The sequence below is a fragment of the Haliotis asinina genome, chromosome 9 (assembly GCF_037392515.1).
Source record: "Haliotis asinina isolate JCU_RB_2024 chromosome 9, JCU_Hal_asi_v2, whole genome shotgun sequence".
Lineage (NCBI taxonomy): Eukaryota > Metazoa > Mollusca > Gastropoda > Lepetellida > Haliotidae > Haliotis > Haliotis asinina.
The window spans coordinates 14,223,439-14,249,162 of record NC_090288.1 but is presented as its reverse complement, the minus strand read 5'-3'; the positions used below and the strand labels follow the sequence as shown (position 1 = coordinate 14,249,162).

Here is a 25,724-nt window from a genome sequence, read left to right as displayed (position 1 = left end):
ATCGCAGAGAGACGGGTTCTATGCTCAACATTGCACGCAGTCCAACTGTCTGACAGATAAAGCGTGTTTTGTGTACAAGCCAGAATTGCAGTCCTCTAGTGGAACTGGATTCTTAGACATCACCACCTGCTGATATCACCTCACTTATTGAAAATGTTGTTGCCGATATTCATGACTACTCTTCGGATAAATTTAGAACCACAAAGAATGGCTTGGCATAAATGCTTTCACTTCCGTTTGCGCACGAGTTTTTCTTATACACATTTCGACCTTAGATATTTTGAGAATGTCCTTGTTCATGACGGCCTGGAATATTTTGGAAGATTTAAGGAGCAGTTACGGTGTCGATTTTGGGATGGGGGTGACGGATCACACTGTTCACATCTGGCGACTTTAACCTTTTAGGGGTTTTTAGACTCAAATAAATAAAGAGATAGAAGTGTCATATTTTAACTCTGAAAGCGAACAGCATGATCATCGTAGGTCGATCGATGGAACATGTAGAATAGTTCTGTACAAACAAACTCATATTTTAGCATGTTAGGTTTTGTTAACAAAAACATATCTGCAATATCTCGAAAAATATGTGAGTATAATTTTACACCGCTTTTCATCCCATTCCTTCAATAACTGTTCAGACTTTGGAATTCGAACCCAGTCCTTCGGCGAACGCATTAACCAGTTGGGTACCGCACCAGGTCACGATATATAAGTTGAAAAATCAGTCTTACCAGGGAGAGCCAGCACTCTCATCCCTCACCAATAGGCTTATGTCACTAAGTATTAACGCACGTGAAGAGCTTGCTGTCCCATTTTTCGTCAATTACTTTCACACTGATTTAATGATGCTTATTTCAATACTAAAGTACAACTCCAATTATACCAATATTTCAACAAATACCATGACAAGACAGAAAAGGATATTTTACCCACATGAGGAATCGACCCCCAGCCTTCAACTACTGACCTACTATTAATCTGTTTCAAGCTGACATAATTAGATGAAAATGAAAGGGTTGTACAAGTCAATCCACCAGCTCACTTACTGATCTGCAATTATTATTAAAGCTCTTTTGCGAAGATGTACTTAAGGTGGCAAATTGACATAAAGCATTCCACAATCACTTCCGGCCATACCAAGTCTCTCGATGGCGAGTCGAAGTACCCGGATGTGACCTTATGACGTTAAAGCACATCGGTCAATATCAGTAATACGTAAAATGGGGCACTTTCAAAGCAAGAATGAATATTTCCATTTCCTGCACTGGTAATTATCCCTTGAACGACATATCCATCATGACAGTTACACAAGACATTACAGGACAATCAAACCGACCGTTATCTACAACGGTATTACAAACAACCGCTTCCTTTCACGGTCGCAATTGATTATGCGTAAAGTTTTCCATAGGGCACTTATGTTGATTTAGTTAAGCTTTGAAAAAAACCACGTTGTTTGATTAAAAACCTGACAGTTCCGTTCCAGCGACAAAACCAAAGTTGTTCACACTGTAACGGGGAAAGCAATATTGATTTGAAAAACATGTCCTGGGAAAATATAGAACGATTAAGTTGGCCTCCTCATACTCTACGGCAGTACTTTGCTGTGAGATGCTGTAGGGAATTCACATAGGTTATTTCGCACATCAGTACGCCATTACAATGGAGGCAGTAATTCACTCATGGCCATTTAGCGGGGATACCAGCCTTTAACCTATGACTGGTACCAGGCCTACGTTAATGGCAACAGTATTGATCACGGATATTATAGAGAGATGAATATTTACAGATATTTGCCGATTCCAAGTACAAATACTGTAGGGAAGATCAATTTATCTGCCAATCCGCGAACCCGCCATCAGAATACGTTCCAACGGTGAAGGGTGATCGCCATGCAAATTAAGTAACGTTATTATGCTATCTAAACATTTTCACAATATTGGTGTGAATACCAAAAAGGAGAATTTTCGTTCGGTTTTCGCATTCGCAGTTCAACTTAATCAGAAAATTGCGCTTTTCACAAGTCTCGGATGAAGTATGACGTTGTAACATCTGCCAGTGCGGTGATTCGTGTCTAGAACAGTGTAAATACGGGGCTCGACAAATATCGCATATCGCAGCAGCCTCGTATATCTACTTGAAAGCAAGAATAGACTGGACCAAGTTGATATTTCAGTCGAAATAAGAATAGATGATCTACACTGTTTTGACTGTTTCTTCAAGTCCCTGTAATTTTCCTCTTGTATCAAAGAATGTCATGTTTCACGAAGACATGAAAACGTGATTCGTGTTATTTCCCCATAGATGATTAAGATCCAGGATTCGTGTTTCGAATCATGTTAAATCATAATGAAATATAACCATTTTGGTATCTGAACTTGAAGCATATGTTACATACATGAACTTCGTTTAAAGAATAGATTATCAATACATTTAAAGTCAGACGTGCATCATCTGAGATTCCCCTTAAACTAAATTATTACGATCCTTTGTTAATTGGGTGGTTGGGTTAGCCTACTGGTTAAAGCGTTCGCTCGTCACACTGAAAACCGAGTTCGATTGCTCGCATGGCCATGATGGGTATAAAGTGAAGCCCATTTCATGTGTTCACCCCGTGATATTGCTAGAATAGTGCTAAATGCGGTCACTCACTTTGTCATCGCTGATTTTACGTCAGATGACTTGGTCAATATTGGTTTCAGAAAATACACGGAAATTTATATTGCGACTCTTTATCATATCTCTTTGTATGTCATCTTTGATAAGATGCATTTGAATCTGGGGTGAATTACGGCCCTGAGTTACGTTAGGATTAAGCATATCCAAGAAAGCACATGCAAGTCTAGACTAAGTCAAGCTTATATTTTTAAGCATGAGGAACGTTTCTGAGCTCCTTTCACTCTATTTGACTGTTATAATTTGGATCCGAATTTCGGTAAAATATGTTCAGAGACTAGATGTTAGTCTATATCACATCGAAACATGGCATGCTAGTCACATGTGGATGGATGGTCATTTTGCTTTGTAGTGATTATTGTTATAACTCAAGAAAAGCTTATAAAAAGCTTCTATTGTAAAGAACTGAAACTCGTAGCCTCACTAGACCCTTAGGACAGTGTCATTTCCAATAGCCATATTTAAAACTGAATAATTTCAGATGAACAGTTATAATTTCAGCATTGCCCGGGACGCATCCGTAACAGCTCAGCCAGAGGTGATCGTGTGAAAAATATCAGCGATTACTAAACCACGTGACAGGAAGTAAAGACGAGCGGCGGTAGATAGCTAGCATGCCGCTTTGTAAAGTATTAAAGTTCTGTCACGGCATGTCAGTTTAGTTTTACGTCACTTTCAGCAATATTCCAGCAATATCGCAGCGTAGGACACCCGAAACGGGTTTCCTCATAATGGAATCATGTAGGCAATGGAAGTCAGTTATCGGCGTGACGAGTCATCTCAGCATAATTGTAACCGAAATGATCAGACCTCATACGGTTAACAGTGTTGTGAGAGCCACTGTTGTGAGTACGGCAAAAACAAAACATACTCGAGGGAACGTCCATGGGTTTCTGGTATGGCCATGGGAGGGGATTCGTTGAACTGCCTTATATGGTTGGGCATGTGAGACACCTTATGTTATTGAGGGGCGGTGGGGAAGCTAAATGGTTAAACCGTTCGCTGGTCAAACGTGAGTACCACGGCCCCGCTTATATGTTCAAACTTGTCAGCACTATACGTAAGTGAGTGAGTTTAGTTTTACGCCGCACTTTGCGCAATATTCCAGTAATACTACGCCGGAGTCTCTTCGTCAAGACCAGCGGACGCTTTAACCACAAAGTTTTCTAACCACTAGGCTTTGTTTAATGAATATCTATCTAATCTAACCAGGATCATGAAAAAGAGTAGGAATGTAAACTGAACTCACAGTTAAATATATTCTCACAGTCTGAACCAAACATCGTGCATTGGATATTAATAAAATTACCACATCTCATTAAATGAAAACGCCCCTGTAGTTGAGCAAAGTTCATCGTGGTCATGTGTTTCGGCCTGTTACCACTATATGTGTATACGTAACTGAAATGTCCCAGGAGTATTGTATGACAAGCATACATCTGACATTTAATAAAACCATTATTTAATCATACAAATGTCTGCTGAAAAGAGATTCTATGGCGCTATTTCGATTAAATCACTGCCATAACTCATGCGATGATGTCAAGGAGAACTGAAACTGTTCGGGAAATCGACCTGTTTGCGTTGACGCTGATGTTGATGTTGATGTTTAAATACGTATTGCCAACGATGTTTTATCAGATGGTGACCCCTCATTTTACTGTATTTGTGTCAATGATATAAGCCTTGTTTACTCCACGCCGACGCATGACAGGAGTGATGTTGTGTGGCGTCAAACTGTAAGCATCTGATATATTTAATGCAAATCGTGTGAATGGCGGATGTTGCATGTAGGCCAGGACATGGCATTCCCTTTTCGCGAACACCTGGTGTCATCACTGATTTTCAGTGATCCATGCACGGGCCTTTCACAGTAGTTTTCCCCTTAAACGGATTCAATTTCTATGGAAATATCGCAGATGTGCCAAAGACCAACGAGTTATTTTTCTCTACTTTTAAATTTGTCCCTTATATTCTTCTCCAGTTAACTTAATCCAAGCTTCCTGCTCGCACCCTTACGAAATAGCATATACAATGGCTCTAAACATGTTTTGAGTAATTTAGGTATGCGGTCGCAGAGAGAACGCCTTCAAGAAGACTCCGTGACCTTGAGAGGTCGTAGATCTTGATCGCGCTGAGTCGAATCTCGTCGTAAAACAATGAAGCTGATTCATGAACCAGCCTCAGTAACGGTAGCAACGTCAGCCGGCGCCATCTCTTAAACAAAATCAAATCAATTAGAGGGACACATAACGAGCAGTCTACCCCGCTAGCTCTTGCGAATCGTGACCAAAATGATTTCACCCAACCTGATTTCCATGCCGTTACCTTTCTCGCGGCATTCAATTTCACATTGCATTGCCTCAGTCTGGATTCAACTGGCAGAACCGACACTCAAAACGAGGTTCTTCATCAACCGTCATTCGCGTTTAAACCCTTGACGGACGGCAGAGGGAACACAAATTATTCCAAGTGACAATATTGTCCTCTGGAATATTGATTAAGTCTTCACGAAAGTAATCAGCGAACAAAAATCAGCTTGTCCTGAGGCAACGACTTGGAAACTCAGGTCTGCTAGACCCCAATAAACTTACAATTAAGAATCAAATCAAAGGTATTATGTCCGGATAGCTACGAAATGTTCGTGGCTTGATTACAGTGAATTGTTGACTGAATGAATAGTTTGCTTGCAATGATTTTGTTGACGTATAAACACAGACCAAGCTTGTAGTTTGCTTGCAATGATTTTGTTGATGTATAAATACAGACCAAGGTTGTAGTTTGCTTGCAATGATTTTGTTGATGGTGTAAATACAGAGCAAGCTTGTAGTTTGCTTTGCAATGATTTTGTTGATGGTGTAAATACAGACCAAAGTTGTAGTTTGCTTGCAATGATTTTGTTGATGTATAATACAGTATGTGTGTAGTTTGCTTGCAATGTTTTTGTTGACGTGTAAATACAGACTGTTTGCAGTTTGCTTGCAATGATTTTGATGATGGTGTAAATACATACCAAGCATGTAGCTTGCTTGCAATGATTTTGTTGGTGTGTAAATACAGAGCAAGGTTGTAGTTTGCTTGCAATGACTTTGTTGATGTATAAATACAGACCAAGGTTGTAGTTTGCTTGCAATGATTTTGTTGATGTATAATACAGTCTCTGTGTAGTTTGCTTGCAATGTTTTTGATGATGTATAAATACAGACCAAGGTTGTAGTTTGCTTGCAATGATTTTGTTGATGTATAAATACAGACCAAGGTTGTAGTTTGCTTGCAATGATTTTGTTGATGTATAATACAGTCTCTGTGTAGTTTGCTTGCAATGTTTTTGTTGATGTATAAATACAGACTGTTTGTAGTTTGCTTGCAATGATTTTGCTGATGGTGTAAATACAGACTTAGCTAAGTATTCTGGATGATAATAGTGACGACTGCATTGTTTTCCTGGACAGTATTGATACAGACTTGTTGATAATGAACCATGTTGTCCGTAGACTGCTTGCAATGGACATTTTCTTAGCACTTTCATAAAGGGTTAGTTAATGGTACAAATGCCGACTTTTTGTAGTTTGCATTAATCCATTTTGATAACTGTGCAAACACAGACAAAGTCCGATTTCTGCAAAAGATATTTTAGCTAATGACGCAAATGCGTATTTGGGTTGAAGTTTGCTTGAGACGCTAGTGCTCATGGAGTAAGGTTTGGTACGGGTAGGATATCTTTTTGGGTCACTGCATGAAGACCTCCGTTTGTATCGCTGGAAGGAGTAGCCCAAAGATTGTTTCTGAAAACCTTTTAGCTATAACAACCGTCTGGTCCAGTCGGCAACGGATGCCTTTTGTAAAACGCAACGCAAACGCATTTATCATGTATTTTCCTTAAGCAAAGACACCCAAAATAAAGTACGGTTACAGTTTCAAAGGGTTGAATTTGGGTTCAGGACTCGTGACAGGAGGTTCCTGGTAACATCAGAATCACTTGAAATCCTGTACAGCGTGCGTTACGAGAAACGACAACTAAAATAGAGTACTTCATACACAGTTATTTTAGCTTATGCGGTTCATTCCTAAAAATTCGTTAACAAACCGTTAAAATAGCTAGGTAAAGACCGATTATAACAACACATCATAGACATTGTATTAATATCAATATATGGTAACGGAGGAAACTATCACGAGATTCTATATCAGAACGCAAGTTTGAATGAAAACACAATCAGCTTGAGTGTCATGTTTAATAATGTTCGCTTTTCGAACTGACATTTACTAATTCAACATCCTAATGAAAGATTATATCAAGTTACCTCCCTTGGATTCAGTATATATTATTTCATCGATACCAAGCATAATGATAACTACGGGCTCCGATGCCTGAAAAATGAACCTCGATCCGGAAGACAGATTCAAGGAGGTTGCTATCCTAAGTCTGATTATGGATAACAACGCCAAATAACAATGATGAAATGAATTTGATGACCAAGGAAAATGTCACCGAAAACGGAACTTAATTAAAGTTACAGTTAAAGTTACATATGCATTAGACTCTGAAGCAATGGCGTACAAACGAAACTGGCTCACAGGCACTTGACTTTCTAAAACGAAAGGAGATCGCGTTTCTTCATGAAACAAGAGAAGACATTTTCGCATAAATGTTCGTAAGACCCACTTGGTTTATGTTATCGCATGCTATTAACTTCCGACATAAGGTTTCTTCATACGTCAGGTCGATTCAACAGTACAGTAATCAACCCTTAGCCCTTTCCTACAGTCTGTCTGAAGTGAAAACGTACCAAAGAATTTCACTTTCAACAGAAAAGTAAATAAAATACAGTGAAATTGACATTGCGAATCCCAAAAATGTACCTCGCCAAACGAGCACTCGTAGAATTTTATTCAACTTAAGATGACAAGTTGTTCAACAAACGATCACAGATTCAGATCGCTATTACTAGTTTGTATTACAAGGGGGTAAGTGGAGTAGTTGGAACAGGAAACAAATGCACGTGCGGCACATGATGAACGTTAACTTAGACCAATCTTACTTGTTCTCGGTGTTTCATTTAACACCCCTTGTAATCTACACCAGCAACAGGGATGAAACTGTGATCGTTTGTTAAACAACTTTTATCCTACGTTAAACAGACTTATGTGATTTAAATATTCAATTGTCAGGGTAAACCTATGACGATTCTCCGATCTTTATTGTTTAAAATGAAAATTACAGATACGTTTTCATTGCAAAAAGACTATAGCATATAATGGAACTCTTCCTCCATCGATCAACGTCTTGTGCCAATAGAAAAAGTCGAAGGATTACAACTCGAGGTATTTTAGTCCAAGTTTGTTCTTGCCTACTGGTATAATTTGTATCAGAATACATACCAAAAAGACACTCAGAGGGTCTCCATGATATCAAATAACAAGTTGCACTGGTTGTTATTGGCAGCCGTGCTATATATGGGAAAATCCATTGTTAAATGAGCGGGTGAGTATGGTTTTACGCCTCCTTTAGCAATATTCCAGCAATATCACGGCGGGGGGACACCAGAGAAGGGCTTCGCACATTGTACCCATGTGGGGATTTAAACCCAAGCCTTCGGCATGACGAGCGAACGCTTTAACCATACTCCACCGCCCATTATGTAAATACGAGAGATGTGGTAATAGAGTTCGCTGTGTCCATAAGCTCAAAGACAGTGCCAGTGGCCACTCGCATATTTCTTGTGCATGTTTTGGGGTAATAAAAGTTTAACATAATTTGTAATTCCGACATTGTATCAAATGAGTAGAATAAGACAAACATGGGTTATTGAAGACTATTTGAAGGCCACGTATGACATCCGTAATTATTACCTGTGTTCGGACATTGGGGTAAAGTAGAATATTATCTGAAAACACATGAACTAAGATAAAACAAGTCTTTTCAAGGTCACCAAACCTGACTGGTGTCTGCATATTCCCCCAGTGTAGGCTGTCACTAGAGATTGGGTACAACAGTGCTTGAAATATCGCGTTAACAAGGGTTTGAAAAGTGGTCAAAGTGGCGTATTGACCTTGAAGATGAGGTCACGGTCACCCAAATCAAGTGGTGTCTGCGTAATCCCCCAGTGTAGGCTTTCAATACATTTGGAGACATTGGGTACAGTAGTACATGACGTATCAAGTTAACAAGAATCGGGACGTACGTACTTACGCAGCTGAATACATAGTCCCCCATTCCGAGAAGCGGCGAAGGACTAAAATCGGGATGACCTTAAGTCGGTTTGAGTAGTATACATATATCTGAGGTGTTTCAAATGTTACCTGTCGTAGTTTTTTTTCGAAAAGATTACTAATTCATTTGCAACGACAAGGACGCGTTATTCTTGGAACAAGACGGAAATGACCAGACTCGATGAACATCTAGACTCTGATAGCAGAAGCCTTGCGACAATGCTAATTTGTACTGACACGTACAGACTCGTGTCAGCGCTCGTTGCCTAAGTAAATCAGTATAACGATGCCTATAATTACACCAGTATACGGGGGCAAATTACTAAAAGTACAGACGGTGCGTTCTCGCCTAATGATTCCGTGGAATGACCACTCCATAACGTCAAAGTCGCAAACAGCGTTCATGGAGCCTACTCACACAAGCAGAAATTCCTAATCACTACCACTTCACGATTTATGCTCAATCCGGGCTGAATGGCGGGCATATACCAGCCCTGTTTGAACCAAGTAAACATGAGATGTAGTTAGGAAACATTTCTGCCCTCAAGCGTTTTCTTGTGGCGCCATGATGAAGAAAATCGACTGCAGACATTATCTTAATGACGCTCAATTTGTTACTTAATATTAGAAAATGTTGTCAAATTACATTAAGAGAGACGACAATTATTCTTATGACCGACGAACTATATATTGATCGGTTAGTGTTAAACCAAGTCGATAACAATTTCTGCCTAAACCACTACATTTACATGTAATCGTATATTCCTGAGCACTAATTGCTGGAAACGGCTCTTTTGTTGTCGCATCGTTTTCATTCAAGAAGGCGTGTTGGTTCAAAGTATTTTTATATTTCAGGACCAAAGCTAACCCCGAGATATGCCAAAGTCACAGACATAGTGATAAAAGAAGCAAATTGCTTCGCATTCTCAGTTTAATTCTCTTTGGACATATTTGCATATCAACGACAACGAAGACGGGTAGCCTAACATTTGCATATTTCAATTTCCGGTCCATCGCTAGGCATACCCGCTATTAATGTTGAAAGGAAAAGGAGAATTGACACAATTGATTCTGCTGTCCCCACGCTTTGAACTTTGGACAATCTCCATGTTTATTAGACCCTGCATCTGGTTTTATCAATTGTCTCAATATTATTTGACCCAACACGTGTGACTGTAATGGTATGCTCGTTTGCAATAGACAGCGTTGTGGCGTTTCTATCTTTAACGTTACCGGAAGTCTCAAGTCTATGTCAGTAGAGATCATTCCATTTAACGTTCAGGGGGTGGTAGGTTTCTTGGATTTTTCTCAGAAAAGACCCAGGACCCCTCAATATCAGCTGTTATCCCATGTCTTGTGCTAATTCAGTTTCATATAGACGTATACACAGAGGTTTGGCTGGTGGAACTCAATTTGATTCGTGGTTTACGCAATAAGTTCATTTTATTCTCTGCCTTTAACAAGGTTGCCAACTCTAGTTTTACGAGACACTCTCAACTTGATAATACAGTTTCGAGTTTCATTTAGGGCGATCTATATTGAAGAAACGCGTATGTGAGTGACGTTGTCTCATAACGTAGGTATTTACGTCTCTTCGATAAATGAAGTGTCAGGACACTGATCCTGAATCAGAAAGAAATAATAGCCGACAGCTGTACAAGTGTCCAAGCAGTGATCTATCAGAAACAAGTTCATGAAAACGACCTCCTTACCAATAGGCTGAGTTATGTACAACCCAATACACCCGTCGCGACCCGGGTTAGAATTGGTCTTCAGCAACCCATGCTTGTCGTAAGAGGCATATAACCTGATCACGTGATCATACTCGCTGACTTGGCTGGTAGTCATGTACGCGCTCACCCAGCAACCATCATACTTATCACTAACTCACCCACCACCGAAACTCTGGTTCAACGCGGCATCACACAACACTCACTCAAACACTGCAAAAGTGTTCAACACCGTAAAATGGAGACACCATCAACAAACACTGATAATATCGATGTCTACACAATGAACAAAGTGGCTGCATCGACTTCGCTTTATGTCATCGTAGAGAAGTCGCGAGCTGGGCTGTAGACGCGACAGAAACAGCGATCGGTGAAGAGACCTTATACCATGGTAAAGGGCTATCGAAACTTTGGCCTGCGGGAATGTCTGACGCTGGACTCTGTAGCAGAGCAGTCCCGTGCATCATTCAATTTAACCTTCCTCACAGAAGATGATGGCGGGGATTGTTTGCTCGAGACTTCGTCTTCGACTGCAGCATGGTCCCGGCTACAAATTCGGCAGACTCAGATTACAGAAAAACGACTTCAGCATCATGTTAATACAAATTGACGGCTCACGGGAGCCTATGAAAGAAGTTTTAAACTTCTTAATGAAATACAGTTCCGCTGATGTAAGAACTATTCATCGATGACAATGGGAATTGAAACCAACATCGCGTTTTTCTCCTCATTACGAGGAGTTCAACGCATTGGAATTGGAATTGTCTGATTTTCTTCAGATGTTTTATCCCTGTACACAAATAATACCGACTTTACGCTCAAATAATGTAATTATTGCCCCGTTCACATCGATTTCACACTGAGTTAAAACCAGCCATCCGCCAAGCTTACGAACGACGCCGGTTGCCCAAATTTCAACTTTATACATCAGACTCAAAGAAAAGATATTTTTAGGCTTTATTGGATTTTATCCGACGAGGCAAAATGCCCCAGAGAGACCTTCTCATCCCTAGAGGAAGTCCTGAGATCGTCGAATAGTCCAGCACAATGCGTGTTGACAGATCTTCTTTCTCTATCCTCGATGGTGACGTCTTCATGCCAGAGCCTGCTCACTGACAAACCAAATAGACCATTCTCTTCTTACTGCTGGGAAAATTACATCACTTATTCAATTATTTAGATTGATGGGCTGATTTGTTGGGTCCCCTTGACTTATCTGCTTCTCTCCGTGTGGACAATGCTACCCAATTAGACAGTTCCCTTGCTAGCCAAGCACGGCGCCATTACATTTCTACACAGACGTTGTTCCTGCTAAATACTTGTTGGAACCAGACGAGGATAATCCGATGCAATGGAAGTCTGTGTTTATGGCAGGTTTCCAGATTTTACTATTGATCCAAATGCGTAACCTGGTCGTATTTTATCCTCATCGTTTAAATTTGTAAAAAGGTCTGATCAGAAACATCTTTCATACATAATAGGCACAACTTTCGTGGTTTCGTGTGGCCTTAGGAAAAACGTGAGTGATTCTTTGATTCGTTCATTGCATGATGGATGTTTCTGATGTGCAAGAATGCGGCAAAGTTACACAGGCCATCGGCGTGATCTCAAATAACTTGCAAACATTTCTTTGAGCTGGAACAAGTCTTTAAAGTTTAGACTACACAGCGGTGACAACTACGGCCCGTTTAACAACACGATGGTCGCATTACAACGGTCTGGAGCGGTAGGAAAGTCTAGTGGTTAAAGTGTCTGGTTGGTACGCTGAATACCCGGGTTCGATTCCCCACATGGAGACAAAGTGCAAAGTCCATTTCTGGTGTCCCCCGTCGTTATATTGCTGGACTATTACTAAAAGTGACATAAAACCATACTCACTCACTCACCATCTACAGTTTAATCCTGCGTTAAATCGTAAGAGCGCTAATGGTCGTAGCACGGTGTTTGGTGTATCGACGCCCAGCTCTCATTTAACTGCCGTGTAGTTAATGTTTTTTTCTACGACTGTACCTTTCTATGCATCTGTTTCCCAAAGAGTCGTGTTGATTCTACCCAGTGGTGTCCGTAGAGTACCACGAGGATAATCGTGAAAATATTTACAGTTGTCAAACAGACAATCACGAATAAGACCATGCTTTTCTGCCTTCATCATTCTTGAAATAACAACTGTGGCGCAAACAAGATGAAAACTGGGCGCGTTCTATCTTCCATCTAAACCTAAGTACGAGTCTTACATACTGGATAGTATACTAGCAAGACAGCGGCAACAACGATAGCCAAAAAGTGAGATGCTGTATTCATTATGATAGAAATCGCTTCCAGGCGTAATCCAACGGGAAGAACTATATTATGATTGCACAGTGAGTATTTTCCTTAAGTTAGTAGTGTTTCAAAAACTGAGTGAGTAAGCTTTTACGCCGTCGGCAACAATATTCTAGCATTATTGCGACAGAGAACATCAGAAATGGACTTCATATGTCATGGATATGGCTGGAATCGAACGCGTTAACCACCGGGCCCAAACTTCGTCGCCACGCGCGTGTATCCGGTTATAAAACGAGACGAACTAGTTACAGACTAACGTATGTGTTAAGACGGTTAAGTATTGGAATCAGTGTGCGAAATAGACACTGGCCAGCTTGCCCGTGGCTAGTAAAAATCCAGTCGTCTTTACCGTCACTGGCCCGGCTGGATAGTGAATACCATGGGGCCCCTTTGTAAATATATCACTCTCTCCGATTTGTTCAGCTATAATCACTTTCAAATCAAGCAAGATTGTGGCCTGATAAATACATTCGTTATCTGAGCAGTTTAATGGTGACGTATTTAAGTTATCTGAGTTAAAGCAAAATGTTTCAGAAATTCAGAGATGTGTTTCCTCATTTTTCTTATGGTGTTGTACCTTTGTAATCTTTTGTGTAGTTTCTACATTCAAATTTCGGGCTAGTGAATTATTTTGAGGACTAGTAACTTTCAGCTAGCCCGACTGGCTTGCGAAACTGGAATATGTACACATGGGGAGCTCTTGTTAAACGAAGCACTTCATAATATTCCAGCTATGTACACATGGGGAGCTCTTGTTAAACGAAGCACTTCATAATATTCCAGCTATGTGCTGGCGGTCTGTAAGCAATCGGGTCTGGACCAGACAATCCAGTGATCAACAGATTGAACCATCAATGTATGCATCTGGGATACGATGACATGTGTCAACCAAGTTAGAGAGCCTGACGACCTGATCCCGTTATTCGCCTCTTACGACACGCATGTGTTGCTGAAGATCAGCTCTAACCCGTATCTCCATAGGTTATAACGTGGAACTACTAGCAGACACGTTAGCTATCATGCCATTAGCTAAATGTACCACAATTTCAAATAGATGGCGACTGATATCAAACATATTCGTTAATGCTACGTTTGTCCGCTCTTGTATACTTTTATACGTTTTTGACAATGATTCGAGTTTTCGTTATTGCAGTTATCCAGTTTTGCTATTTGAAAAACAAACAAAAACCATTTGCCATCAATCATTCATACATTTTTGTTACTTTATACTTTTCATACTTTAGGTTATTTTATATACGTTTTGGTACTTTTATACGTCTTTGCGTTTTTTTATCAATTTCGTTCGTAAAACAATTACTATCAATCATACATTTATGTGACTTCCAACATTTATTTACTGTCTATACTTCATTTTTCTTACATATATGTATTTTGACATGTTTTAATTTTTTTGCGTTTTTTAACAATCTTGCCCATTCTTTTAACGTTTTTATCATTATTGTGAGATGGAGTAGGAACTATTTGTCAGGCTATCAAACATCTCCAGCCAGCTATTGATTTTTTGTATAATGGCAGACAAAGTAAATAAAACATTTTGAAGAAAAAAGTTGGGTGTTTTATGGTGACTGCTGCAAGACATTCAATGTTTTCTACTCTAAAAAAATTACATTTGTATCATATATGATATCCAACATATTCATTTCCAGCATTTACGTGTGCCACATAACATGAAATACCACCGGATATTTGTAATATGCTTATTATCCGTAATGGTCAGGGATTAACTCTAAGGTAAATAGGGTCGAGGAATAAAAGAACTGAAAATGCGTTTGGATATGTTGTCTTTAATTTCCGTAACATTTCAAAAGTCTTGCGTTTTACATTGCAATACATTCAAGCATTTGGAATCAACTGTTGAGTTTTACAAAGGTATGAACGGTCTTCCTGTCACATCAAGCTGTTTCAGGTTAGCGTTTGAGAAAGCTCGATTTGATGCCGGTCTGACACGGTGGAACACCAGAGCACGTTCATGGTGCTGACAAACCTAGATACACAATCAGACACTTCCGTGATCAACAGCATGAGCATCGAACTACGCAACTGCGATACGATGACAGGTGTGATTAAACCACAGGCAAACTGTAGCGCAAACGGGGTTGCGCAGCATAGAGAATATGACAAGTCTTCCTATATGCGAGCGAAGCGAGCAAAGGTAGGCAAGGTACTACCTTCACTTCGAATAGAAAGATATGTTTCATGTCAAAATAAAATATCGCCACTGTCAAAGGTACACTCCCATTTCCTCACTTGGTTGTGCTTTCAGATTTCCTACCCCATGTTTAATCATTACTCACGTGAAATATGTTGTATTCAACATTTTAAGCGCCAGTCGTGGCATTCAGATCGTTCTTCGCCTCCATTACCCCTGCCAGCTTCCGGTTGAATGGGGTGACGGAACAAGCATAAGCAGAAATTAAAAAGAAATACCCTATTGCTTAATTTTATCATGAACCTGTTAGAGATAATGTTTCTTATATGTCGTCGCTATTGTTAGAATTTTCGTAACATTTATTCTACATAAAAACACGTCTGGCGTAATGGGCGAATGAAGCAGGGGAGGTAACTGTAAGTATTCCATATGGAATAATGCCCTCGTCTTCCTTCACTTCGAAAAGTTAGAAGGGTTAATTGAGGCGATGAACGGTCTGATATACCGCGAGTTGCGCTTAAAATGTTGAATAAAAAATATTTCACGTTCAACATGAAATTGGAAATGTGAGAGCACAACCCAGTGAAGTAATGGGTGTATACCTTTGATGGTGGCGATATTGTATTTTGACATGAAACATATTTTTCGAACCGAAGCGAGAAAAGTACGCTGCCAACCTTTATTCGCTTCGCTCGCATGTAAGATGACTTGTCATTTTCTCTATGCCGCGCAACCCATTTGCGCTACAGTGTACCTGTGATTAAACTAAGTCAGGGAGTCTGACCGCTCGAACCCGTTAGTTGCCTCTTACAACAAGCATGAGGTACTGAGGATCAATTCTAAGCTGGATCTTCACGAGCGGGTACAAGGTAATGATGGACTTGTATTAGATATAAAAGTTAAACAGCTATCCCCCTTCCCCTGATTCATTCACCCTACAAATCGTTTTTTGTGGGTAATGGTTAATATTCACTTCTAAGTATATGTATGTGAGTGAGTGAGTTTTACGCTGCTTTTGGCAATGCAACACGTGTCATATTTGGGATTTCACTTTCTTAGTAAAGTACAAATTCTAGTACTTGTTTGGTTGAGTCCCATCCGGGTTTCGAACCCGCACCCTCAGAGTCAGACACCTAATAGCCAGCACGCAAAGTCAGCCGCCTAGCCCGCTCAGCCACCGCGACTTCCACAAGTGTTGCATTTGACCACTTTCTAAATGGCATCGTGTAATCATGCTTTTGGCAATATTCCAGAAATGGGGACACCAGAAATGGTCTTTACACATTGTAGCCATGTTGGAAATCGAACCCGTGTCTTCGGTGAGATGAGCGAACGGCACAAATATCCTAAGGCAAACGTCCTCAAGTGACGTTTAGAGTGCGACATATTGAAGAGGAACACATTTTATGGAAAGACAACTTCTTTATTGCAACAGATAGCGGAAATGTTTCCGTGTAGATCTTACCACCGTCATCATTTGTTTGTTAACTAGGTTAGGATCTACACCGAAAAGTCGCATCTTTTGCAATAGAGAATATGTCTATTCATAACAACTGTTCCTGTTCATCCTTAAGGCGTTTGATACAAATGTGAGAGTGATGGCTTCAATCACCCTTTTATTTGAAGTAATATTCCAACATCTCCACTCTCTCTGTCAACATTTCACAGCTTTTGGCGTACAGGCGAACGTGGTTTTTGTTTTGTTTTTTTTCTCTACGAAGCTTTCGAAGAGCGATGAACGACTCTTGCCCCAAGTCGACGCAAGTGGCAGCATGTGTCAACTACCGACTCCCTCCTTCCTTTGAATGCGTTCGTGACAATGTCAAACCAAGGGCAGGATACGGTGACATTTCGCGAAAACATGGAGTCATCACTTCTAAAAGTGATTCATGAAAGTGATTCATAATCACAAGGTTATAATGTCGAATAGTATCAGAGCTGCGATGATGTCAACCAGTGAGCGAGTCTGACCATCAGATCCAATAAGTCGCTTCTTGCGACAAGCATGGGTTACTAGGCCTACATTTTCGAAGCTCTCGTACAGGTAAGATAGTCGTAAGTTAACGTTAAAGTTAAAGAGAGCTTCGAAAATCTAGGCCCCGATGGCCAATTCTCACCCGGATCTTTAAGGTTGTTATATCAGAAGAGAAGGGCTCCTGTCGCTTTTATTCACGCATTACGTGTATTCGTCGTGCATGTACACGAAAACCTCCGATCCAAAGATACAAACCTTCTATAAAAAGGCCTTATCCGAACAGACATGCATAAGTGAGGCCCCCTTGTGAACGATGTGGAGTTGGTCGGACTGAAGACCAGCACGCCATACGTTACCTGCACGCCACTTGTAGTTTGAATTATGCTATTTATTTCAAACAGATGAAAATAAAACTCATCAGTTCAGCGACTCACTGAAGCAATGTAGACAGACATGCGATACTTCACTATCTATGGCAACGTTTCAGTTTAAAAGATCTGAAGTCACGATGGCTCATCACTATCAAACAAATACGTAACTGGTGTAAACTTACGAAAGAAACATAACTGGACCATCTAACAGGTGATGCTAGCGTATCACATATCTTTAAAGATGAGACGTGCCAAGTGCAGTATTGGTGATCTGACTCACGCTCCCGCTAAGCCTATTTCCTAGGTTTAATGCGGCGTAAAAGTATACTCACTCATACCACTGTTTCGTACATTAAGTGATTTCCATTACAGCATGACTCGTGGTCAGGGGCGGTGAGGTAGAGGTAGACTGTCAGTTGGGATAAATATAACCCGACATTACCCAAGGCCAACCATCAATACCTGACCGTAACAAATGTAATGCAAAAACAAGAGTTTGAGCCAGAAATTGAAGTTCATTTATTGTATCAGGTTACAAGAAAAGTGCCCCGGTAAAAGCAGTAGATACCACCATTAAATAGAATTTTAAATGATGTAATTAATAACTGATGTGTGAGTAATTGCTGTGCGATGATGTATCCGATCCTCTCAGCACCAGCCTCAATTCTGATCGTGCCTTGCAACAGTGCGCTACATTACGTGTTAAAGTTACATCCGCAATCAGAAAGTTCTCCTGCGCAACTGTGTGACTGATCTGTGACTCGTGGCACTATCTACATCCGACATGACACCTCCATTCCATTACTGCTTCCCCAAGGGCTGCTTGGCATCGCTGAATACAGCAAAGAGGATTACCACTGAGCTTTGACCCGCGTTCCCAGGCAGATAGCACGCGGGTCGGGAGTCATATGGAATACTGAATTAATTCATGAAGCCCTTAGAGGAAACCCCCGAGTTCATACTAAGAGTACGCAGCTGCTTCAGACTTCATAAAGACGTCGTTGGGACGTGACTGACAACCCTCACTCATTTGGCTTGAGACTGACGGTTTCATTACTCATGCCACACTATCACGATAAATAAAAAAAGACATGAAAAAACATGATCCCACCCAAACCGGGTTCATATGATTGAAATAAAAAAAGTCCTTTACAAATCATATATAGGTATGAAAACAGTATTTTCGATGACGTTTATGAGAATGCACACTTCAATAATGCATTTTGCTTCATGGTGCTTTCAGGACCCGGACGGGTAGGGAGACCCTTGGGCCCCGGCCGGGTAGGGAGACCACTGAGCCCCGGCCTAACACTATTTTCTCTTTCCGTTGGAAGCTACGGGGAAGAATTCCCGCAAAAGTGGACATGAACCTCTAATTCCCGTCGATCGGAAATAGTTTACTCCATAAGTGACTGTTTGTAGCTTATCGTATTTTCCGTTTGTTTGATTGTTAGTTTGATGTTTAGTTTGTTTAGTTGAGTGTTTAGTTTGATGCGCCACCCTCCATAATCCACAGTATGACTACGTTATATATAGATCGCGCCCAGCAGCCACCGAAATAGACCCCCTCTTGAAGTCCAAAGTGTTAATCAAGTGAAGCCGGTTGCAGAGCAGCTCTTGACCAAATCCGATTGACACAGTCTGTAAGATTTGAACTTGACACACATGGGCCTGGTCCAAGACGACGGTGGTTACGTGAGATAAAACGAGGTTAAACGTTGCGTTCTCTTGTCCGCCATGCATAATATATACTGAACCTGTCTACAGTCTATTGTGCAGCAGCCATGCTCCTACTTCTAACGTTCATCAGAATAAATGGAGTTTTCCTCCTTGAGACATGACATGCTACATAACTCTCGATGTTGCATACTGAGCATGGTGCTGACAAATTTAGAAACCTAAATAGGGCGAATATGGGATTTGAGTGAGTGGATATGGTTTTACGCCGCCTGTTGCGATATTCCATCATGGCGGGGGCCACCAATTGTTGCATACTGATGTTGCGTATGGTTTTACGCCGCTTTCAGCGATGTCTCCGTCATATCATGGACACTCGGACTAAGGTTCATATATTGTACCCGTTTGGGTCTTTAGCGCGATGGCGAGCGTTTTTACCCCACCACCCCTCTGGGATTCGAACCCAGGTTTTTACATGTTCAACATATTTAACATGGCACAACGAACTAGGTTCCACAAACAGTATCACTACCATCATTGTCACTGACCATAGGGATCCCTCTGGTAACCATAGCACGAATACCAACCCTGTTGCAGAATACATTTGAATACGAAGTAAGTCAGATTTAATCTGTTTAGTGGGTGCGTCTAGTTTTACGCCGCCTTTATCGATATTCCAGTAACAGCACGGAAATAGATTGTGTACCCACAGAAGGAATCACACCCATGTCCTCGGTATGACGAGCGAACGATTTAACCACCAGGACATCCCAGCGCCTCCAGCTGCATACAACTTCTCCATCAACTGAACTGCTGCAGCAAAAGCTGTTCCTTGTAAATGCAATGAACGAATTGTAAAACGATCCCTAAGAATCTTCCGAATTGTCATGTTTTACACCTAAGTATGTATTCTAACTATCTTTAAATACCTGTAAATATAAGGACAATCTCTTTTTGGAGAAAATCAATACGTTTCAATTCACTGCAACTCGATATTGCTGTTCAAGTATCCATATCAACTTCACATCTCGGAAAAGGACGTGTACAATATTGTGAGTGAAGTTGTTTTTCGCAATACGAAAACAGAACTTTCAGATAGAGGACTCGTATAAACACGGCACAAGATGAGGTAAGCGAGTATTAGTTATAAACAAGGCATAGCCAGATATAAACACGCATAAGCATATATATAATCGAGGCATAAGCAAACGGAAGCAAGGCAGAACCAAATATAATCATGCATAAGCAGACATACGCAGGTAAACAGAGATACGTTCGGTATGTACAAGGAATGAGCAGAGATAAGCTCGGTACGTACAAGGAATGAGCAGAGATAAGCTCGGTATGTACAAGGAATGAGCAGAGATAAGCTCGGTATGAACAAGGAATGAGCAGAGATGAGCACGGTATGTGCAAGGCATAAGCAGAAATAAGCTTCATATGTACAAGGAACAAGCCGATATAAATACGCCATAACCAGATATAAACATGACGATATAAGCAAGACAACCAACTGGTAGCGGGGAATGTACAAGAATAAGCAATGTAAGGCTAGACCATTCTACAGACATGGTGCCGAGGCAGGGATTCACTTTTATCACTATAAGTAATCGCCCTGTACACACATACCGATGTGTTGTTATACGTCCGGCTATTACGACAAGTGCACAAAGAGCAAATGCTTGTTCCAACTCCAAGATGACTGTAAAACCGTGAAAAGCTTTTTCAGTAAGGGAATAAACCGTGTTTATTTGCATTTTCTCACGTCCATTGGCAGCTTTCGATTTTTTACATGGCTTCGTTCCAAATCCACTTTCTTGGGTCGTGACACTGGCAGCGATGGCCTTGTAGAATGTCCACGAGGCGGAAGATTATTTAAACTGACATTTAGTTCCGACACACAGACAGGCAGATGGACAGATTGACAGACAGGCCCAGTACAGTTCTTAATTACAGCTAATCTAGACTTGCAAAATCGTTCCAGACTTGACTCCTTTCTACACTTTTTCAAATTCTTGGGACCACTGTCAAGTGTACCGGATGTTTAAAGTGAGTGAGTAAGTGAGGAGAATGGGTTGCTTGGTCAGCAGGTAAGTGAGTGACATCGACTGCTGTGAGTGAGTACGTTTCATGACAAAGTTTGAAACACGATCACGGTCCACCTGCACAAAGCGATATCGGTGTTGCTTTGATTGTAATAATCCGCTGATATGGCGCTCATATCCATGCTTATTGCCTGCTCACGGCGCTACGAACATTACTATCCACGATCACAGGACACTATCGAACTTTAAGATGCTTATCAAATTTCCTGGAGACCATACAACCATGCTGCCTGTTAGGTACAATGAACTAAACACTGACATTGCCATCACATCCTCTCGGGTACCCATTTTACAGCTGGGTGAACTGAGACAATGTGGATCTAAGTATCTTGTCCAAGGATACTACGCAGACGTACCCAAACCTTGGTGCCTCCACCGGGGATCGAACCCGAGCCTTCAGCGAGATAGGCAGACGCTTTTCCACTGCACGTTTGCGCTCCACGCAAGTGCTGCAAGTCAGATACAGATACAGCCTTACGATACCCGATGACTTAAGATCGTTTTGTGCAAGTAGGAAAATGGGACAAGGGGATTGGAGACACGCAGTCATGGGATTCTTGCACGGTTACCTGTGACGTTTTGGAACTTGTCTATGATGTCGATGTCAATAAAATAACTAAATTCTTAAAGTCCCGTCTGGGTATTAACCCATCTTACTCATCTGCAACACTTGTATCTGTCTGGGAAAATTGTCAGCACTAAACTGACCAAAATGAGGAGACACCGTAGATATGATTTCTTTGTGTGATATTTCCATATTTATAATGATAGTTATTTATGATGATAATATTCGTAGACTCCTTCATAAACTGTCAGGACGTAACCAACTAAAAAAGTGAAAAAGGTAGACACTTTATCGCTGCATGGAGTTTATTATAAGTGGTTCCTGCAAGGTGAATTCGTTTGCATATCCAGAAGGCGATGGGGTAGCCTAGTGATTAAAGACTTCGCTCGTCACACCGAAGACCCGGGTTTGATTCCCCCACATGTCCATCATCATGATAGTACCGGATCATTGCAAAAAGCGGCGTAAAACCAAACTTACTCAAACGCCTTAACCATGAGGCCACCAACCTTGATTAACAGCTAGGGAGCAAACTATTGATACTATACTGAAGAGCAAAAGAAACGCAAGCTTCGAAAAATGAAATGTCATCAAAGTAAGTTTTCATGTTTATGTCTTCTATTTACAAAGTTGACCAAAACACAGTTGCGTTTCTTTTGCTGCTTGTATACAACCCAATCACATTACAGTATGACCTACGACGTACTTAACAGACATGTACACGGCATTCTGTTTTGCATCAAATACCTGATAGAGACCATGTAAAATGATCGTGTTTTATGAGTCATCAACAGTGGCATACTATCGATTACTGAAATAATTCAATCATCCGTTCAACAACGCGCGAGATGAGATCTCGTTGTTACGCGTGTTAACACCTATCTGTTAGTGAAATAAATATGTTTATTCTGCCCTAAACTATCAAAATCCCGCGAAAAGGAAAACTGACGGATGGAGAAGCTAAGTGCACGTGAAAGGAAACAAAAGCACATTAATGTTGAAAGTTACGTTTAGATTGTTTCCTTCGTAAAGTGAACCGTTTCTAATTCCAGAGCATTAACGACCGAAAAACTCCAGCAGTTCCGCTACCGCCGGCAAAGTTGAGTGTAACAAAATCGCAATTTGGAACATTTTCAAGTTTGCCATTAATGGAAGACATTTTGTTGAAACGTTTATGTCTGCAGTTCAAGAATTAAACCCGAAATACTTAAAGAAATGACTTCGGGGGATAGAACTAAGAAAACTCGTTTCCTGGAATTGTTTTATGTTTGTTGGGATTAATCATTGTACAGATGCTCCGGCGTTAAGACAAGCCTGGGTGTGAATGAATGCTGTACCTTTCAAGCAGCATCCGAATGATTCAGGTTCAGAGTAATTGTGATTGATGGCTAACAGTAAAGTGAAAAGGTTTCCATAACAATTCACAGATGAATATGCCAAGCACGCGTTCGGGGTTTTCTTCGGATTTTCATTATGAATCATTGGCGGTAGCCTGCATAGTGAATAAGTCCATGTGCATTTTGACTGAACTTGCATGTGAGCATCCTCCATGATATTTCTTGTTTTGTTGCTGTAGGCTTACTGATGTATATATCGGTTGGTTTATCGGTTGGTATGTAAGCTGTAAGTTTATTTATTTATTTATTTATTTATTTATTTATTTATTATTTATTTATTTATTTAAGAAGCTTGAAGGAGGCAAGAACTGATTATTCATTCATTCATTCATTCATTTATTTATTCTGTAGGGCATTTCTTGTGAGCTTACTGATGTGGTATATCGGTAGGTTTATAAGTTGAGGTTACCTGAGGATATTGGGATATCTCGGTAGGGTATTTCTTGAGATATTGCTGGGGGCATATTCATGTGGTGGATTTATCAGTTGGTATGTCATACAGGTATATTCATTTCCGAGTCATTCATTCATAACGAGTTTCACAAAAAAGGTATCAAGTTTCAAGCTATATATTCAGAACACACCAGACGGGGATCTCTTCGGATTGTTTTTCAATTATATTTCCAATTCATACTGGAAACGGTCACTTCTCTGAGTCTACGTAGGCGTAAACTCCGACGAACGTTCAGTGAATAAAACTGGGCTTGAATCAGTCAGGAATCTCCCACAAACGCGATACCGAACCTATTTTAGAAAGCCACCGTCTCAGAATTTCTTCCAAAGATTATTTCAAAGCCTACAAACATGTTTCTATTTTCAGAAATCCTACAGAAGCCAGTCATGTTTTAAACCAGTTATACCCCAGACGCTACTGGGCATTTCTTTGATAATAAGTTCTGTGTAGTTCAATCAGGCTTTTGTACACGAGGGGAGAAGGGTCCCAGTTTGTAACGTCATCTACGCGAATTTTCTTCTCCCCGAGGCCATTATATAGAATACCAACACGGTTGTACAAACGAGGAAGAATGGCGAAAGGTTTTGTGCTTCGTTTTAGTCAGCCACTAGTTTTGTCTCGTGGGTGTGCAACAAACAGATTTTTGAGACTGTCATATATGGTTATTCTTTTGCCTACTGTTTCGGTTGGAATGCGCCGGGTTTAAAGTGAGGCTGGAAAATACAGATATCTGCTGTGTGACTTTCCATATCAGATATCTGAATCTCGTTTCTTATTGATTTCTGTATTAAATATTATCTTTGTGCGTCTGAAGTTTTATTACGCAAAAGGACCCGTGAAGGTTCAGGGTAGAATAGGCCTTCAGCAATCCATGCTTGCCACACTGTGCTTGTCGTAAGAGGCAACTAACGGGATCGGGTGGTCATGCTCGCTGACTTGTTGACACAGGTCATCGGTGCCCAATTGTGCAGACCGATGCTCATGCTGTTGATCACTGGACTGCCTGGCCCAGACTGGATTGTTTACAGACCGCCTTTTATAAAGCTGTAATATTGCTGAGTTCGGCGTAAAACTAAACTCACCCACTCACACTCACTATAACGCAAAAGTAATGTATTTGTGAAGATGAAAATATTGCTCTCTAGTACTTCGTCGTATTTAATGCATTCACACTGCGGTTAAATAGGCATTGTAGTCTCACTAGGTAAATGATAGAGTGAGTATGGTTTTATGCCGCTTGTAGCAATATACCAGGAACATCGCGGCAAAGGACACCGGAAATTGTCTTCCCACACTGGGTAAATGAGAAACTGTTTTTTCTACGAATGAGTGAGTGAGTGAGTGGGTCAGTGAAGGGAATGGTTTGCTGGGTGAGCGAGCTAGCGAGTGATAGAACTCGGAGTGAGTGACAGCAATTGAGTGAGTGATCAACAGCCCAGTGACCAATAACATGAGCATCGATCGCAAATGGATCGTCCAAGTCAGCGAGCATGACCACCCGATCCAGTTAGTCGCCTTTCGAGACAAGGGTTACTGAAGACAATTTCTAACCCGGTTCTTCATGGGTTAATACGGAAAGGATCATTGTTTCGGAAACATCATTGGTGCGAAAAGGCATACGAACACAAATTCGTTTGCTTTGCGTGTTTTCAATTTCCGTTCACGATAACCATGCCGTTATTCTTCGAAATCGGTGCAGTGAAAGACCCATGCAGTATTAAATAAAATTTTGACAAATAGCAAAAACAAACATAATCAACTGGGAAACATCTGCATTCGAAAGGGAAAATTTAGCGCCCTGAAATTAAATTCGGTCAGTGTTTTAGGGGAAACATTGGGTCGTGTCATGGCATGTGTCAGTGAGGTATTTGTTTCCACACGCGTCAGCAGATGGTTTTGAAATATTGTGGCAATTACCTTCCCAGTAACACCGTGATATTGAAGCACCGAGACAGGGTTGTATCGAGTGGCATTGATTGATGATATGGCGGAGTTTCCAGGCCGTCCATTTCATTTTGGCACTGAAGAGAACTTAAATATTTTGGATCACTCCTTAAACACTGATC

At 40.8% G+C, this 25,724-nt stretch overlaps 1 protein-coding gene across 2 annotated transcripts in view; it reads right to left on the bottom strand.

The window, feature by feature from the left end:
* Window positions 1-25,724, bottom strand: part of LOC137295988 (carbonic anhydrase-related protein 10-like) — a 116,342-nt gene that overhangs the window by 34,756 nt on the left and 55,862 nt on the right. The gene's annotated exons all lie outside the window — the stretch shown is intronic.